This window comes from Montipora capricornis, chromosome 2, assembly GCF_036669925.1.
Source record: "Montipora capricornis isolate CH-2021 chromosome 2, ASM3666992v2, whole genome shotgun sequence".
NCBI lineage: Eukaryota > Metazoa > Cnidaria > Anthozoa > Scleractinia > Acroporidae > Montipora > Montipora capricornis.
In genome coordinates, this window is record NC_090884.1 from 57,734,411 (window position 1) to 57,739,410 (window position 5,000).

General features: G+C 41.9%; 1 long non-coding RNA gene across 1 annotated transcript in view; it reads right to left on the reverse strand.

The window, feature by feature from the left end:
* Positions 1-995: 995 nt before the first annotated feature.
* The window catches only part of LOC138028491 (uncharacterized), a 9,301-nt gene continuing 5,296 nt past the window's right edge, over positions 996-5,000 (reverse strand). The window contains exon 2 of the long non-coding RNA XR_011127668.1: positions 996-3,120. This is a non-coding gene — a long non-coding RNA (uncharacterized lncRNA). The remainder of the gene's footprint in view (positions 3,121-5,000) is intronic.

Below are 5,000 nucleotides of genomic sequence, written 5' to 3' on the forward strand. Positions count from 1 at the left end.
GATCACTCTTTGGGGCCCTGATCAGCCCCTCGATTTACTTCGTGTGAGAAAATTCCTTGTGTCCTCGTGCAAAACGATTGCTACCTCACCTTTCCAATTCACAAGCTTCCCTTGTTGTCACTTAAACGCGAGCTAGTTGATGAGTATAAAGAGACGATGATTATCAGTACCCATTCAAAGTTTATTTTTGTGCTCCAATCGACCAAATCATCCCGCGTGAACACCTCCAAGCGTCTTGTCTTTTGTTATTTTTGCTAAATCCTTCCTCGACGACGGCTGTAGAAATCCAAATTATACTTGCCTTTGTTTTTCGGTTTCGAAAAGAACCTGTGAAAGCGCTTTGCCGTTGCCTGAAAAGACAAAACATTTGATGCTCTAGACATCACCACTTCGTTTTGTTTCAGCGTCGACTGAACAACTAATATTTGTTCGTGATTCGAAAGAAAACATTTTGGGCTTCACCTGCTAGCGTCTAATCGGGAATGTACATTTTAGCTAAATCGTGATTGGGCGTTTTTTATTCGCGACTTAGCTGTCCTAACGCGACCACAGCAACTATCTGTCACGGCGGAATAGACTGCAAACAGCGGAGACAATCGGATTGCAAGAGTTTTATGATAAAACGCTGGCAGATTTATTCAAAAACACTGTTTTTCGCGTTCAGTCCTTTACCGTTTGCTTAGCGTCGTTTGAAATGCACTTTACACTCTGTGGCCCCGCCTTTCCTGGCACTGTTCACTATGCTGCCACGTTGTGGACTATTCAGCGATCCGTCTTTCGCTCTATAAAGCCGGAAGGGCGTTTTTTTGTTTCCACTTCAAATAAACAGTAGCTTCTGCTTGGATCAACACTACCTTGTATTAAATGATAACCCTCAACGATGGATTCAGAGAGAAATGTAAGCTCGATGGCAGTTGAAGAACAAACCGCCTTGTCATCGTCTACTGAGGCAAGCGTCCCGCCTACTTATAGGGAAAAAGCATTTCACGTTTTAACCATGTCTTTAAGGTGGCATTTATTTTATAAAAAAATTAATGGATTAAAGATATAATTGTAATTAAGAAAAGGACTTGAGAGTTTCATCCATATAATAAAACCTAAACAGAAAAAGTCAAAAAAAATGGCAAATGAAATTAGGCAGTACTTTGAGAGCAGCCCATTTTGACAGGAAGTATTGCGCATTTTATCGTATTCCCCTTATCAGGAAGTTCAAGTATAAAGACGGCATGGCCTGGCCTGGCCTGGTCATTAGCGAGATTACGCAAGGACGAAGACGCCGCCAACGAGAAAGTCGTCTAAAAATATTATTTCCCGTTATTGTAGTAATTTCGTTATAACATCAAGTCATTCGGAATGAAAAGTGTGTATCAAGACTGCAGGAATAAAATTGGCGTGAACGGTGTGGTTGTTTGGGAAAAAAAAGTTAAAATGTTTCGTCACGTTCTCACGTCCTCTACACAACCTCAAAATGTACCAAAATGCAAAACGCACGTGCAGGGCGTGCAGAGCTTTTGTTTTTGCTAATTAAACCCATTGTTTTATGGCGTTCTCGTAGCTGTCGTCGTTGTGCTTGCGTAAGCTGCTATTAAGGCCGGGACACACTAGGCGACAAGTCGCTGCGACATGTCGCGGGGACAAGTCGCCGCAACAAATCGCCTTGTGTGACACAGTTAATTTCATGAAAATCATTGTCGCTGCGGTAGAATTTTGTCGCCGCGATCAGTCGCACGAATTCAAACCAGTTTGAATTCGTACGACTTATCGCAGCGACAAGACAAAATTAGCGAAAGCAGCGTTGTCGCATCGCGTGTACACTTCCGGCAACAAGTCGCTGCGACAAAATATAAATGAACCAGTGAGAGAGCGTCATATGGTGAGCCATATTGAATTAGAAAACTAGTTCACATTCCCCTCATACGAGATCACTGCGTGTGCACCGAACAGGCGTCGTGTCGCAGCGACTTGTTTTGCAAGTAGTACACATGAAGCAACTTGTCGCAGAGACATGTCGCTGCGACTTGTCGCCTAGTGTGTCCCGGCCTTTAGCGTAAACTGTCAAGCAACAACCCAGAGGCCCGTTTCTCAAAAGTCCCGAAAAGCCATTCGAGAAACTTCGATCCACTTATTCTTAAGAGCTGATCTTTTTACGTGTTATCAGGGGAATTAAAACTGGTGTGTGGGCGAAGTTTTGTGCCTTGAGACGCCGTCGTTTTGAAGATGCAAACCTGAAGTACGCCCGAAAAGTTTCGGGATTTTCGAGAAACGGGCCCCATGGCCGAATTGTTCGAATTCCGATAAAAACAAATCCTTGGTTAACTATGGCCCAAACTTATTGTTTCCCTGATACACGAAAATTTGGTTTATCAAACTGGTTGATAAGGGTCAAATTACCACCGTAAAAGATTGTAAAGCTGACGGTTCGAGCGTTTGCCCTTTCGTTCGAAACGGCTCGAAACGTCAGCTTAATGATCTTTTGCGGCGGTAATTTGACCCTCGTCAACTCGTTTGGTAAACACAATTTTTTGCGTTTCACTCCAACACCGATCTCAGGACGTCACCATCGGACATCGCTTCTTTTCTACTTGTCACAGTACGGCTGAGAAAATTTGTTAAAATCAGTTGCCTCTTCAGTCAATAGCGTTCCATCCTCGAAGGACGCCTAACTTAAATTTTTGCATTTCAAACGTGTGATGTGTAAACTCTCGTATAAAGATTTCACAAACGTAATGATGACGTTATCACTCTATACCGTTCAGTAAATGTACGTAAGAGTGCAGAGAAGTAGCAGAACCAGGCAAGCTCCGTTCACCACAAAGCTGATCTTAAGCGTGGATCCAGAATTGCAGTTGTCTCCTGAGCAACACTGGCTACTGAAGTCGTAACTCCACCCGGACAGCGAAAAAGGGCACGAAGGCGTGTCTTCTCTTGTCGTATCACAAGTCTTGCCTTCCTTACCACATCTTTTAAAGAAGAAGGTTTTTGTCACGTCATTAGCAGTGCATGTTAGCACTCCTTTGTAACAGTTCGGTGATTCTGATGGACACGAGATTTTTGTCATCTTAGAGTTACAGTCTGCCCACGAATCTTCGCTAGTACAGTCGTAACAGCTTAAGCAATCAACTGAAAAACAAATTACAAGCGTCAAATTTAAGATTAAAGGTGTTGCATCGGAAGGATATTTCGCAATTGTTTTAGGAAATTTCCTGCTTAAGTCATTACTTCGTGCCTTAACCTTAACACCGGCAAAATGCTCAAAACCAGAAAACCGCGAGAACGATATTAGAAAAACACAATATACTTGAAACACTTGGTCCAAGATATTTTTCCAAGTTCCAGTCCACTTTCATCCTTTCCATTCGTAGCAACACCGAGAACAGTTTCAGTGCCAAAAGACGGTAGCCAATAAAAAATCTGTAAACCATTATTTTTGCTAGAGACTTTTTAGCTTTTTAAAAATATGCTAAATTAGATTAAGAGATAAGAAAATATTCCCTTGGTCACTTCACTGCTCCAAGGCAGAGCTGACTGATCATCACCAACGACCGTCTGAGGGTACAAACGTGGCGCCGAGGCCTTCATCGTGTTTTTGAGTGTTTTCTTTTCTAGTTAATTAGCACTTATAATTCCTAACGCTAAGTCAATCCAAGAGATGTAGGTCGCTGAACTTTGAATTATAATAAGTTTTTTCTGAAAGCTGATCTAACGATTCCCCGACATCCTTTTGAAGCCAAACATCTGCTAAGTATTATGCAGTCATTGTTTACTGACTTCGTAAGGCCAAAATCCGACGCGAGTTTGCCGCATTTATAAAAATCGCTTCATTTTGCATTTACTAATCGCAGTACATTTTATATTCAATTTCACCAGTTGAAAACATTTCCACGTCATTCTTGCTTCTGTAAGCTTTAAAATGATGTATAGGTTTAGGCACTTTTGTAAAATTACGCGCCCTTGAGGATGGTTTTCCGCAACGCTCCCGCGAACCTGTTCCGTAATCGAACAACAAAGATCACCGTAATCTGTTTTACATGCGCACACCGTAGTATTGTTTTAGAATATGTATTTTGATTTCACGTACTTAATTAAAAAAGAAAATAATTATTATCAATGATTTATACGCGAATTTCTGAAAATCTCAAAAATTAATATCCAGCAAGAAGGACTGTCCTAATGGCAAAATTTAGTTCCGCAAAACACCAAAAAATCACCCATCACGCCAAACTTTCGTATCACACGGTATAAGTATGACCCGTGGCCCGCTTCCCACGGGGAAAAAGCTACGGGAAAAGTAAAGCGAGGCGTTAATCCGTGAAATTCGTAGAAAAAACACCATCGTGAACGCTTTTTCGATTTATTTGAAAAGTGGAGAAACATTTGCGGCATTTTTACCTTTGGAAAATGTTCAAAACAGAGTCCATCCCAGGGGGGTGTCCTTGTTCCCTTGTTGACTTTAAAATGTGCTGGTGTTCACTTGTTCCCCAAATTACCTTTCAAATTTTGATCCGCCTAAAAATAAGCGACCAGGCCTTGGGCCCGCAGGCAGTCTGGTACAGGTTTCAATGTAACGCAATTGTCAATTGGCTCATGAAAAATGGCGAATTGTAGTCCTTGATATATGCAAGACGTATCTTTTTTCCCTTTTTACTCCTGGATGATTTTGGGGAGAATCTGTATGCAAATTGTCACTCACTCGAAACCGAAAACTAATCTCGTACCCAGATCTTCCACAGTGACATAGTGAGATCTGGGTACGAGATTAACCGAAAACTTGATCTAATAGCCCATTTCCGAGTTGCTGCATGCCTCAGTTTCAAAGCGAGTCCTGGTGCACAACCATTCAAATGGAAATTAGTTGCGTATTCTTTTGCAAATCAAACTTATGACAAACAGCAACTCGGAAATGGCCCATTAGCCAATTAGGATGGATAGTACTTCACAACACTGCTTGGAAAGTGTGACTTCCTGTTCGCCAGGTTGTGCACCGCCATTGCTGGCTGTGG